The sequence below is a fragment of the Podarcis melisellensis genome (assembly GCF_964234715.1).
Source record: "Podarcis melisellensis genome assembly, chromosome: 12".
NCBI classification, from domain to species: domain Eukaryota; kingdom Metazoa; phylum Chordata; class Lepidosauria; order Squamata; family Lacertidae; genus Podarcis; species Podarcis melisellensis.
In genome coordinates, this window is record NC_138544.1 from 53439349 (window position 1) to 53453818 (window position 14470).

General features: G+C 43.7%; 1 long non-coding RNA gene across 1 annotated transcript; it reads right to left on the reverse strand.

The window, feature by feature from the left end:
- Nucleotides 1–943: 943 nt before the first annotated feature.
- Nucleotides 944–4589, reverse strand: LOC309353417. The gene is made up of 3 exons (XR_014161829.1): nt 4281–4589; nt 2256–2367; nt 944–1637 (listed from the first exon to the last, which is right to left on the reverse strand). It is a non-coding gene; the product is annotated as an uncharacterized lncRNA (long non-coding RNA).
- Between the last annotated feature and the right edge of the window lie 9881 nt (nt 4590–14470).

The window sequence follows — 14470 nt, forward strand, 5'->3', positions numbered from 1 at the left end:
GTGGATTTGAACCACCAACCTTCTGATTGGCAAGCCCAAGAGGCTCAGTGGTTTAGTGGTAAACTTCAACAAGTGAGGTAAGTGGGGCTGAGAGACTTCAAAGAAGTGTGACTAGCCCAAGGTCTGCATGTGACTAGCACAGCAGCTGCATGTGGAGGAGCAGAGATGAGAACCTGGTTCACCAGATTACAAGTTTACCACTACACCACACTGGCTCTAGTAGTGATGTATGGAAGTGAGAGCTGGTCCATAAAGAAGGCTGATCACAGAAGAATGGATGCTTTTGAATTATGGTGCTGGAGGAGACTCTTGAGAGTCCCCTGGACTGCAAGAAAATGAAACCTATCCATTCTGAAGGAAATCAGCCCTGAGTGCTCACTGGAAGGACAGATCCTGAAGCTGAGGCTCCAATACTTTGGCCACCTCATGAGAAGAGAAGACTCCCTGGAAAAGACCCTGATGCTGGGAAAGATGAAGGGCACAAGGAGAAGGGGACGACGGAGGCCGAGATGGTTGGACAGTGTTCTCGAAGCTACCAGTATGTGTTTGACCAAACTGTGGTAGGCAGTGAAAGACAGGAGTGCCTGGCATACTCTGGTCCATGCGGTCACGAAGAGTCAGACATGACTAAATGACTAAACAACAACAACAAAGTTAAAAATGCTTTCTGTCAATCCTGAACCCCTTAGAGTGGTTTTTGTTGTTCAAAGCATGCGGGGAGTACAGTGTTCTCCCAAGGCTAGCACCTGGGACTATGTACAGTGGTGCCCCGCAAGACGAACGCCTCGCAAGACGAAAAACCCGCTAGACGAAAGGGTTTTCCGTTTGGGAGGCGCTTCGCAAAACGAATTCCCCTATGGGGTTGCTTCGCAAGACGAAAAAACCGCTATACCAAGAGCCTCACGGAACGGATTAATTTCGTCTTGCGAGGCACCACTGTAACTCTTTGTGGGGGCCTTGCCTGCATCTCCACAGATTTCACAACTGAGAAACCCATTGCAATTTGTTGCCATCCATGCTGGCAACATCGAATCTGACTTCCAAAAGCAGTGTTGCTCCACTGTGCCTTCCCAGCATCGTAAGCCAAGCAAGGTTTCAAAACTGTGGCTTGAAAGGGCATGTTGCCTGGCCTCTTATAAATACACAAGGTCAGAAATGGCCTCGATGAGACAGTTTTCATTTGTGCATCAGCTCCTAAGAGCCCGGCTTCACGAGTCCTTGATCTTTCTTAAGTGCTGAAATGAAAAGTCTGTGTGTGTATATTAAGAGAAAAATGAGATGGTTTGAAGCCAACATGTTACAGCTAAATTGACCAATTGAAAGGCATTTTTTCCCCTCTCGCCTGCTTCAGTAAACAGCACGCCGAACTTTGCCTCTGCCTACATCCATTTGTCAGGAGAATACTGAGGCTTCACACTTCCCTCGTCCGTATTTTCAGTCTCCTGAACTTTCTCACAACTCATCCCCTCTGTCCAGTGAGGTCCAACGAGGTGTCATCTCTATCCTTATGAGATGGATAAATGCAGAGACAAGTTCAGACTATTTGTTTGGTGGTGGCAGAATCAGCTGCTAGGTGGAAAGGTGATATTTTATTTTTGCTGCAAGGGGGTGGAGAGAATTACAAATGGTGAGGTGGCCTAGGGAAGGAATAATTCGTCGATTTCTTTTCTCTCTGCTTCTCATTTTTCTATTCTTAAATTCAGTTCTACAGATTCTGCGGCAATTTGTGTCCCGTCCCCCCGCCACATAAATAATCTTCACAAATATTCATTCACATTTTAGGGTGAGTTTCTCTGAACAAACATGTTTTTGTATGCACTGTTGACTAATGCACACATTTTCTCAAGCAATTTCCCCCCTAATATGCATTTTTGTAAATAATTTTCATTTATTAAAAATTAAAAAAACAAAAGCTTTCTGAAAGTTAAAGTACACCATGTCAACCAAATCAATCTATATGCTTGTTGACCTTCTTAGAGGACTGTAAAGCATTAGAAACATGATTGCATCAGGATGACTGAATTTTCAGGGTTTTATCAATGGACAATATTCACACGTGCATTTTTAATTGGCGGGGCAAGATGGAACTGTGCTGAAGCAACTGAAAAGTTGGGCAAACCACACAGCCTCAGGGGACAGACCAACCAGTTGTTTTAAGTTGATTTGCATTCATTCATTCATAAGCAGGGTTGTGGGGGGAATTTAATTTAGGTTGCATGTTACCGAAAATGTAGTTTATTCCAGGACTGGCTCACCCCTCAGGAAAGGTGAGGCGACAGCCTCAGGTGGCAAAATACACAGAGGCAGCAGGTCCCACTGTAGATCTTGGGCTTTGCCTCAGGCGCCGAAATGTATTGAGCCGACTTTCTGAAACAGTACAAGAAGCACAGCACATCCACCTTTTGAAGTTTGCACTTCTCTGAATTTTTCAGCCTGTCATAGAATCATAGAATCATAGAGTTGGAAGAGACCACAAGGGCCATCGAGTCCAACCCCCTGCCAAGCAGGAAACACCATCAGAGCACTCCTGACATATGGTTGTCAAGCCTCTGCTTAAAGACCTCCAAAGAAGGAGACTCCACCACACTCCTTGGCAGCAAATTCCACTGTCAAACAGCTCTTACTGTCAGGAAGTTCTTCCTAATGTTTAGGTGGAATCTTCTTTCTTGTAGTTTGGATCCATTGCTCTGTGTCCGCTTCTCCGGAGCAGCAGAAAACAACCTTTCTCCCTCCTCTATGTGACATCCTTTTATATATTTGAACATGGCTATCATATCACCCCTTAACCTCCTCTTCTCCAAGCTAAACATGCCCAGCTCCCTTGGCCGTTCCTCATAAGGCATCTTTTCCAGTCCTTTGACCATTTTGGTTGCCCTCCTCTGGACACGTTCCAGTTTGTCAGTGTCCTTCTTGAACTGTCGGCGTGTACGAGGGTGAGGTCTGCGTACGAAGGCATACACTGCTGAAAACAAGGTATAAAATGCATCAATTGGAGGGAATTGCTTTGGAAAACATGTTTACGTTGGGTGAAATTGCATTTTGAAATGTGTGTATTGGGAGAAAGAGGCACTGAAATGTAAGACCACCCACAGGATTTGGCCCAAACCCAAAGTGATTTGGGCCAATTTGGTGAGATCAAGTCACGTGGAGAAAGCCCTTCCGGGGTCAGGACTCCTGCAGCATATATGTGCCATCTTGAACACAGTAAAATTCAATGCTTCCTGATGATGATGATGAAGAAGAGTTTGGATTTGATATCCCGCTCTATCACCACCCAAAGGAGTCTCAAAGCAGCTAACATTCTCCCTTCCCTTCCTCCCCCATAACAAACACTCTGTGAGGTGAGTGGGGCTGAGAGACTTCAGAGGAGTGTGACTAGCCCAAGGTCACCCAGCAGCTGCATATGGAGGAGCAGAGATGTGAACCCGGTTCCCCAGATTATGAGACTACCGCTCTTAACCACTACACCACACTGATGGTGCTGAATAAATAATAAGACAGAAATCCATATCTTTTGCAACAGGTTTAGCATCCATTACCCTCCGGCGGTGGCTGAGGATTATTTTAGGTATGTAGTTCATAGGCCATCTGGCCCGAGAATGAGTCCCTCATCTCATTCTGCATATTAGCTAAGGAGTTGTTATTTTGGCAGAATGTCAGCTTCGAGAGGATGACTGATAAAATCCAATTGGAATTTGTTCCGCTTCACAGACTGTATACAGATATTGGCAAATAATGATGTTAAACTGGCATGTCATTGAAGGTTGTGGGCCTCAAGCAATGTGGAGGACCTTCACAGGAAGCTTTTTTACCCAAAGTCAGGCCATGGGTCCATCTAGTTTAGTATTGTCTGCTCTGACTGGCAGCATCCCTCCAGGATTTCAGACAGGGAGTCTTGTCCCAGTTGGAGATGTTGGGGGTTGAACCTGAGACCTTCTGCATGCGAAGCAGATGCTCTACCACTCAGCTATGGCCCTTCTGATCTAGAGAGTGATGAAAAAGAGAGATCAAGGCATCTTTTGCAATACAGAGGCACTTGTGAACTGGTACCCATTGCTAGAGTTCCTTAGGGACTCCTTAGGGAGTCCCTTAGATGCAAAATGCTCCTGAGCAAAGAATCCTTTATGCTCAGAAGGTGGGCTCTTTTGTGTCTAAAGCACACAAGAGGAAGGTATCTGCAGAGTCATCCTAACCGTTAGACAGAGTGAGACAGATATCTTAGGTTGTAGTTGCCAGTCTTCCCACCCCTACCCCGCCCAGGATGTACTTCATAAACCCACAACAACACCTCCTTCTTCCTCATTGCCACAACCATTCCTCCTCTTTTCTTGCCCAACTGCCCCAAATGCCACTTTTGCAATGTTCTGGTTCCCTTGGCAACTGTTGCCAGGTTTGCCCAGAACTGTCTCATTCCTGACTATTTAGATTTTTCGTCAGGCAACTAGCCCTCATGAAACATATTAAGTCCAAAATGGAAGACTTAAACCAACATCTCATCACAATAATGTATGGAGACACATACAATAGTTTGAAGACTAGAGGCCCCATTATCTCTGCCAGGAAATGATGCTCTGCAGGTTATTTTCAGCTAAAGGGGGGGGGGGTCTTAGATGGACTCAAGTCCTCCCGCTGTTCTCTCTCACACCCCCATGGCTATTTGGCAGTCATCAGTGCTAAGAGAAAGTGGATTTGGCTTTGAAGTGACATGCCCATCTCTTCAACAGGTGCTTTTTTCATTTAGGCTTTATGAGCACATGAGCTGCATTCATGGCGACTGATCAACTCGTTTGAGTGGAGCAAGAAGACCAGAGTGCAGCTGCCTTTGAAATAACAAGGCAATCTCTTGGAAGGGGGAAAGAAAAACAGGACACTCTGTGAACCGGTTCGGATTCTTCCTTTGCACATTTAAAGCAAGGGTCTCTTTGTGTGTACAGCAGTGGACTGACTCCAACTGCACCTCCTTTACCTAGGATGAAGTTTCCTTGGAAGCAGAACCATTGAAATTAGTGCAGGTGACTTAACTTAGGTCCCTTAATTTCTACTCTGAGCAGAACTTAGTTGAGTATAGCCCCGAGGCAGGATAGACATGTCAAAATAAGCAAACACTGTATAGCATTGACATTGTCATATATTGACAGTGGTTTTGAAAGGAGCATGTTGGGGACAAAGTAACTCTTGTTTACAGTATATATAGCGGACAAATGAAGAATCGAAAGTTCTTTGCTTTCTGAATTTGCTTTTTCTATCTTTCACTTCTAACCTCTTTTCTACTCTTTTTTCTATATTTCTCTCTTTTTCTTTTCCTACTCCTTTCTTGGCCCTTTTTCTTCCTCATTCTTTTATTGTATTTAAATCAAATCCTTAGTTCAGATTAAAAAGGGGGGGGGGAGATATTTGATATTAAGCTTTGTATTTTTCTCCATAAAACCTAATAAAACGTATTTAAAATAAAGAAAGGAGTGTGCTCGGTGTGCACTCGGCCCTCATGCACTAGGAACCTATGGGCAAAAAAATGCTAATCTCGTTTGAGATATGAAAAGACCTGTTTTGTTCCAGGTGGGATGCTGGGATAGTCCATTGCACTCAGCTGGTGTGAGTTGGCAGTATTCCGTCAAGAGTTTATTCCAACTAAGGAGCTGCGTAACAAAATCAAATCGGTGTCCAGAGACAATGTCCCCTCCCCTAGACCTTATATCTCTCTTTACAGGGGTGGAGATGGTTCCCTCCTCCTCGCTGCCACCGCCACCCATGGCACCTAACAGCTTACAGGAATTTCCTATAACACTTTCCTCAGTTTCCTTGCAAAATCACAAGCAAAATAGCCTCCTTGAGAGGAAACTGCCAGTGGGGATGGAATAAAGCACATCTCAGGTGTTACCATAGCAATCAAAGTTCACGGTGCCAAGAGGAGACGGGCAACAACAATAATAAAAAATAACCCCTTAAAAATGGGAAATCAACACACAGCGCCCAGTTGTCATGACAACTGGAAAGACTTATCTTTCACGTCTCTTATCCTTCAATTAAAAGCTGAAGATGATCCCTGGAGATGAAGATTTGGCAGCAGTGGGGGTGAGGTGGGGTGTTTCCCCCACTTTTATTAAATTTAAGATTAACAAATTCATCTTACCACCACTTTTGTGGTTGGTATTACCGGGGACCTCCCTGCCCTTCATAAGCTCTTCTGTAATAAAGTGACACAAATTTGGGCTTCCGGTCCCATCTGCCTTAATGGAGGCAGCCCCCATGACAGTGGGGGATCATCAGCAAGCAAAAAACAAGGATTACAGAGGGTAAATCATCCTTGCAAATTCCCCTCAGGGACAGGGGGAATGGGCTTCACTTGCAGTTTGTCTTGGTTCCTGGCTCTTGCTCTGGCATGAAATGTGGGAGGCAGGTATGCGATGAGTGCAAAAACACTTCACCTGGCGAAAACCTTCACACACCACCATTAAGAAAGACTCTCCTCCCCGAAGGGGAGGGGAGGGGTTGTGGTCGGGGCTCGAGCTCCGGTTAGCAGGGGGCGTGGCCCCCTGCTGCCCACTCACCTGGCTGGCGCTCACGCCCCCTTGGTGGCCATCCAACCGGGGGCCACGGTGGGGGCATGTTCAGCAGCATTTTGCTGCAGCGCCAGCCTTCCCCCGGCCTCATTCTTCCTTCCTTCGCCCCTCGCGAATCACCCACCCTCCACTCCCTTTAGTTAGGGCCCGGGTTTTTTCGGCCTTGCTATGGACCTTAGGTTGGTCGCCCTGGTTGGCTGGGGGGCCTGGTAGGAGTTTTTCCATTTGGCACTAGGCTAATTGGTTTTTTCGCCTACCTCGTAGCAATCGTCACAACTTTTGTGGTATTGGTGGGTAGGTTAGGCATTGGAATAATGTGTTGCGCTGTGTGGAAGTGCTAGGTGTGGCCATCGCCTATGCCTTCAATTTTTAGGGGTATTCCGTTAAAGGAATCTGGGGGTCGTGTATTCCGTCCGATGCCTGCTTGGCGGGAGGCCTTGGCACGACCCTCGGTGACAACAGGGGTGAGCCTAATAGTCGGATTAGCATCGACAGGCTCCACCTACTGGTGAAGAACCCACTGGTTTCGATCCAATGCCTAAGCCAATACCTTTAAATGCTGTAACCAATAAAGTTGTGGCCTTTCCTAGCCCATTAACCTTATATCACGTGTCCTTGTGTCTTCATTTCACTTCACCGGGGTCGGGTCCTCGAACCACAAGCAGAGGTTATCTGTTTAATTGGATCTTTAATTGGCTTTAAAGTACCAGCACATGATGGAAAAAGTTTGCAACAACATACTGCTGAATATACCAGCTACAAGGATCAAATGTTTGAACTGAGATAAGATTTTCTTCGGCGTGAGAGTCAGCTGGGGAGAGGGAAGCCCACGGTTTGTTTATACTAAATTTCTTTTATATATTTAGGATTCGGCAACTGTCTCCAGAATATAAGATAAAAATATATTTACAAGTGAGGAAGGGACGTTGGAGTAATACTGATACTAACAAGCAAAAATGGAAACTGAGTGTGATCTGAAATCAAAAAGGGATGGGGAGGGGAAGCTCAAGTATGACTGTGTTGGAAAGATAGAGCAATTCCCCTGAGCTTTGTTTAAAAACAACAAACAAGGGGAAAGAGACTGAGATTTGTGTGTTCTACTGACGGAATGTAATCTAAGATAAAGTTTAATTGGGCCGTACCTCTCTGGCTGGAAGGAAAAGAATTTGGGGACTGTGATAAGAACACTGCAGAGATTTTGGGAGTTGGAAAGGAGTATTAAACCTTCAGCGTGTTCAAAAACTGCCCACCTTTTCCTAGGCTGAAGGGGAAATGGCGAAGATCTGCAACATGTTTTACTGGTGAGACAGAATGGTTTCTAGCAGACTGTTGCCTGTTCCGAGACATCGAAGCAAGAGACGGAGAGATAAGGCCTTTGAGAAACTTCAAGATTCAGTTCCGCCCCAAGCCACAATGGGAGAAAACAACAGCTGGGAAACGAAAGAGACAACACCATATATATAGACAGAAGGAATCTCCTTTTCACATGCAGGGCAGAATAAAGAACATAGTTTGAGTTCCTCACACAAAGCTTTATAAATTTATATATTGTAACATCACAAATGGAAATCATTAATTATGTAGCTGTTGATTAAGAGATTATTATTATCACTGAAATGTAACTGACATTAATTAAGGTTGTGGAAAGCAGTGATATAAGATCAGAATGTGTTCCTCTTTCAAACAGGCCTTGGGCTGATTAACATTCTATGGCCTTTTACATGTTTTTGGGGGGAGAGGGAGGGTTGTTTTTGATTTGGTTGTTCTTGTTCATTTTTATTACTTATTTTGTGGCGGGTTTTGGGGGCGGTTAGGATGAAGGGTGGTCTACAAATTTAATAAATAATGATAATAATGATAAAGATGATAAAGGGTCTAGAAACCAAACCTTATGAGGAATGATGGAGGAAGCTGGGGATGTTTAGCCCGGAAAAGAGGAAACTGAGAGGAGATATAACAATATCAGAAGAGCTGTCGTGTGGAAGGTGGAGAAAGCTTATTTTCTCCTGATCTGGAGGGCAGGAACTGAACTAAGGATTCAAGTTACAAGAAAGGAGATTCCAATGAAACATCAGGAAGATTTTTTTTGATTTTAAGAGCTGTTTGATAGTAGAATGAACTCCATTGGAAGGTGGTGGGAACTCCTTCCTTAGATGAGCATCTTTTCATGGAGATTCCTGCACTGCAGTGGGCTAGACTACATGACTCTCTTTATTTTTTAAAAAATATTTTTTATTCATTTTAAAACATATTAATTGTCATACATACCACAAAATTTCACATCTTATACAATCTTTTGGACTTCCATCAGCACCTCTGATGATCCCCCATTTTTATGATTTCTTAAATTCATATTGCCTTTAATTATCTTAAATAACATCTTCCTTTTCATCCAATTATGCAATAATTCAAATTATTCACCTCACAAAACTTCCTGCAAACCTACAAATGTAATCTGATCATCACAATTACTTTTCAGATAGTCCATAAATTTACGCCAATCTTCTGTGAATCTCTGGTCCTGCCGGTTTCGAATTCTTCCCGTTAGTTTATCTAATTCTGCATAGTCCATCAGTTTCATCCTCCAATCTTCTTTCGTTGCTAATTCTTCTTGCTTCCATTTTTGTGCCAGTAATATTCTTGCTGCGGTCACTGCGTATAAAAGCAGCTTACAATCATTTCTATTTATATCATCCCCTACAATGTCCAGTAAAAATGCTTCTGGTTTTTAAATAAATGTATATTTCAACATTTTTTCCATCTCATTGTATATCATTTCCCAGAAGTTTTTCACCTTTTTACATTCCCACCACATATGATAAAATGTTCCTTCTTTCTCTTTACATTTCCAACATTTATTGCTTACCTTATACATGACTCTCAGCTTCCCTTCCAGCTCTACAATTCTATTATTCTATTATGTTGAGCTTGCTCATTAGCCACAGAATGTTTGGAAAGAAAAATGGAACATGCAGGGCATGGAACGCCCTGCTTGGAGGGAATGGCTGTCTGGAACCTGGGATAGGAGGAGCACCCTGCTTTTTCTAGCTCTCACCTGTCAGTATCTGGATCCTCTTTGGAGCTGACTGCTGAAGGTGATGGAGAACGAAGGCCTTTGATACCTGACACCTAGTAGAAAGGAGCAAGCTGTGCTGCGTCTGGCCATTGCCCAGATAAAAGACCCACCTAGGACCCAGATGCCCACACCACATTGAGTCTCTTCATGGGAGAAAAGATGGAATACTAAATATTATAAGTAAACAAACCACTGGCTAGCATTTGTCACTTGAAAGCCTCTCTCAAGTTTCCACACCACCATTCAGGAGTGCTACTTAATAAAAAGAATAGGAAAGGATTCCTAGGCACTGTATTTAATTTAATTTAATTTAATTTATTATTTTATTTTATTTTACTCTACACCACCCTACTCTACTCTACTCTACACCATTCTACTCTACTCTACACTACTCTACTCTACTCTACACCACTCTACTCTACACCACTCTACTCTACTCTATCCTACTCTACACCACTCTACACTACTCTACACTACACTACTCTACTCTACACTACTCTACACTACTCTACTCTACACTACTCTACACTACTCTACTCTACACTACTCTACACTACACTACTCTACTCTACTCTACACTACTCTACACTACACTACACTACTCTACACTACTCTACACTACTCTACTCTCCTCTACTCTATGTTTTGCCTCCTTGCTAGTTAGAATGAAAGCCCAGAATCCTAGTGAATTCCAACCTGGAATAGTTCCAGGCACTCATTTTGGGTTATTATGTTCAGGTAGCTCTTGCCTCTCTGTTTGTATGTTTGTTTGGTGTGGTTTTTTTAAAAAAATCCTCTTTTGCTGGGCATTCAACCAAAATTGCAATTGATAGTGGCAGGTGAATATGGGGACTGGCATTTTCTCTTTGCTGAAAGCAGATTACAGTTAAATAGGAGGCAATGTGCACAATGTTTCTTATGAAACAGGGAACAATAAAAATAGTGTTAAAACTCCTTGCTCTGGAAGAAAGCAGCGAGCAATTTATAGTTGGTTGTTGTTGTTTTTTTAAAAAAATGAACAGTATTGATTTAAACTTTTCATTTATGCATGAAGCAGCTATTGCAAAAGTATCATTTCTCCATATTCAAGGAACCTTTTAAAAGAGCAGCCACATATATCTTTTTTTATCTTGCCTTAGTCTGACCTTTTTATACCACCTGTTAGTTTGGTCTTACCGTGACTGTAAATTTAAGTTAGGAGAGAAAGAGTAAATAAAAACTGCTCACTATTTGGGGTTGGGCTGATTATATCTTTATGTATTGCTGGGTTCATTATTTCTGGCAAACTTTTTTACTATTGCTTCTAATTGTTCGGCATTGCCTTCTCTCAGTTGACTTCATTTGCCCTCAGTAATGATGTCCGCCTTCCCCAATCTGATGACCTCTGCCAACACAGCCAGTGTTCAGGAATCATGGGAGTTGTAGTTCAACAAGAACAGGAGTAATGCAAGTAGGGTAAGGCAGCCCTGCTCATAACTATGACTGACAGGAGTCACCCACATGAGTAATCCAGAGATAGATGGAAGACTGAAGAACTAAGATCAGCAGGGTTATAAGACAAGATGGAACCCTATTGGTCCACTGAGTCACCTGACACCTGTTGAGCTGACGCCAGCAATACCACCTCTTGGTCATCAACAGTCCTGATGAATAGTGGAGACCAGGTTGGCAGCTCCCTTTCCTGCCATGACAACAGTGCCTGGGCTTTATTTCTGAAGTCCTTGGCTCAAGACCCCTGGGACCATACACTGACACAGCATCCAGATCTTTTATTCTGATGATATCACCAGATAACACGGATAGCTGGCTGCTGGTTGCCCTTGCGTGGCTTTTCTGCAAGAGGCACTCTTGGCCACTTGGCTGGGATGCCTTCGGGATCTGACCTTCCAGTAAGGTATGAAACCGCGTGAATATCTCTTCAGTGGTGGCACAGAAAATTCCAGGCTCTCTCTCGTGATAAATGTATCAGGTGACCTGATTCATCTACTGTCTTGTTCAGAACTAAAGTGAGCAATGCGGTCACAAGCCCTGCATCTCAGGGTCTAAATTTCAGCATAGCTGTTTAGAGGTCAGAGCTCCTAATGTATTTCTCTCCCTCCCTCTTGGCAGCAAGATTTGTACTGCCAAGCAAGCATGTTAAGAATTTTCAAAATCACACCACAAAACTCCCCTCTGAGTGACAGGTGGCATCACATGGTCCCTTGGGATGGTGGCAGGGAGGACTCAACCCAGGGGAAAGATACCACTGATAAAACTGCAAACAGACAAAAATATATTTACAGTCATACCTTGGATCCCGAACACCCTGGAACTCGGATGTTTTGGCTCTCGAACGCTGCAAACCCAGAAGTGATTCTTTTGGAACCCAAACATCCGACACGGCTTCCGTGGCTTCTGATTGGCTGCAGGAGCTCCATCCCCATTAATCTTCATCACTCCTGTGTTGGGTAATCTGAGTTTGTTACCTCTGCACTTTCTGTTCTATCACTCTCAGAACCCATCAAGTCCTAGGTGAAGGAGGGGGTAGGTCAGGAATGCTTTCCAAGTACACTGAATCTGCATCTCTCTCTAAAAATGATGTTGCTCCCAGTTAAAGTTTGCCACATCCATCCCCATTAGTCTACTTCACGCCTATGTCGGGTAATCTGAGCTTGTTGCCTCTGCGCTTTCTGTTCTATCACTCTCAGAGCCCATCTATTCCTAGGCAAAGGGGGGTCAGGAATGCTGTCCAAGGACACTGAAACTGCCAGCTCTCTCTCTCTCCTGGTGTTCCCTCTTCTAGGTGTTCCCTCACCCAGTATTTCCCAGCTTTTTCCCTCTGGACTATGCCCCTCTGCAAACCACTGTTCTAACTCAATACTGCCCTTGGGAAGGTTCAGGAGAAGGGTGGGGGTGGGGTCAACTCCACCATTCCTGCTCAGTCCAGCCCCGACACCAACTCTACAATTCCATTATTCTAATATGTGAACCACGATACAATCATATTTCAGAATTCTCAGTTCTCCAATTATTTTATTGCAGTTCTACTTCTAGGTGAATCATAGAATTGTAAAGTTGGAAGTGACCACAAAAATCATCTAGTCCAACCACGTGCAATGCAGGAACCTTTTTTTGCCCAACATGGGGCAAATTACCACATACCACATTACCACATACGACAACCTTGAAATTAAGAGTCTCATGCTTTACCAGTGGAGCTATCCATCTGATACTGTGTACGAGGGCAAAGTGTGCTTGTAAATGAACATATTAGTGAAAATAACATTTTAAAATGCATTGTTTTGGGGGGAAATGTGTTGCAAAAATATGCAGAATTGCATATAAAAATCTGCAGCACAGGAGAAATTCAAGTGAGAATGATTGCGAATTTTCATGAAGACTTAAAATGAATTGCAAAACGATGCAGAAATGTGGAGTCCCGAAGACTGGAAAGATGGGAAGGTGAAAGAAACTGAAGTTGAGAGTTTCCCATTCCAAGGTGGGACACAACCTATACCAAAGACTTTGTGGGGAGGAGAAGTTCATGTGGGATGATGTGGAAGCAAGTGATCTTTTAAATACTCTGGTCCCAAACCACGCAGGGGCAGAGATGAAGATTCCAAATGAATGACAATCAGGCAACATGAGAACCAGCCCTTTGAACTAGGTGGAGAAAGAACTAGGAAAACCCATGTACCTAACTTAACCTGATGAAACTAATTATAGGGGGTGAGAGAGAAGAAGATGAAGAGTTTGGATTTGATATCCGGCTTTATCACTACCTGAAGGAGTCTCAAAGCGGCTAACATTCTCCTTTCCTTCCTCCCCCACAACAAACACTCTGTGAGGTGAGTGGGGCTGAGAGAATTCAGAGAAGTGTGACTAGCCCAAGGTCACCCAAAAGCTGCATGTGGAGGAGCGGGGAATTGAACCTGGTTCACCAGATTATGAGACTACGGCTCTTAACCACTACACCACACTGGCTTCCTCCTTTGCTGTTTGGCCATGTCTTGGAGAAGTACCACTCAACGTCCTTCAAGTTAAAGCCCTACTCAAAATGTGCTCAGGGGTACATTGTTCTTTCATTCTATCTGGTTTTCTTCCCTTCTACCTGGTTTCTCTCACTGGTAGATCCAGTGGTTCGAGTCAAGGGCAAAGTAGAATCACAAAATTGTAGGCTTGGAAGGTAACTCAAGGGTCATCTAGTCCAACCCCTTTCAAAATGCAGAATCTGTCTTACCTACACTGGTCTACAAGACTGAACAAGACTGAATCCCTCCCCACCTGCTTTCTTGCATTTACAGAATGTTGTCATTTTTATCCCATTGTTGTTCCTCACTAGGTTCTTTTGCTGACAGCTCACTTCCAGCAAACAAACAAAAGCAATAATTATTCACAATTCTTAGTCGGTCACTTGAAGCAGCATTCACAAATCTGTTCATTCAACTGCAGACAATAAATATTTTCCCAATATGTGCCATGACCTTAATGAGACCGTTTTTTTTGCACAGCAGAGGAAATGGGGAGGGGTATAATGGTGTAATTACGTCGTCTTTGTTTTGTGTGGGATGATCTGGCACCGTTCCGATGCAACACATGCCCCTTGTATATAATAGAGCGCATATATCATTCACGAGCGCCCAGTGGCTTTCGCTCTCACTCGTTCGGAATGACAGCTTTGGAAAACAAGATTGCAGCCGGCGCCGTGTTTTTGAGTCTGGCTGTGGGCCAGATTCCCAGAAGGAGGGGAAACTCTGAACAATACCACCCTGAAAAAGAAAAAGAAAGAGGGGGAAAATACAACAACATTGGCACACATTAACATGAAACCCAAGGCAACAGATGTGAATTTGAC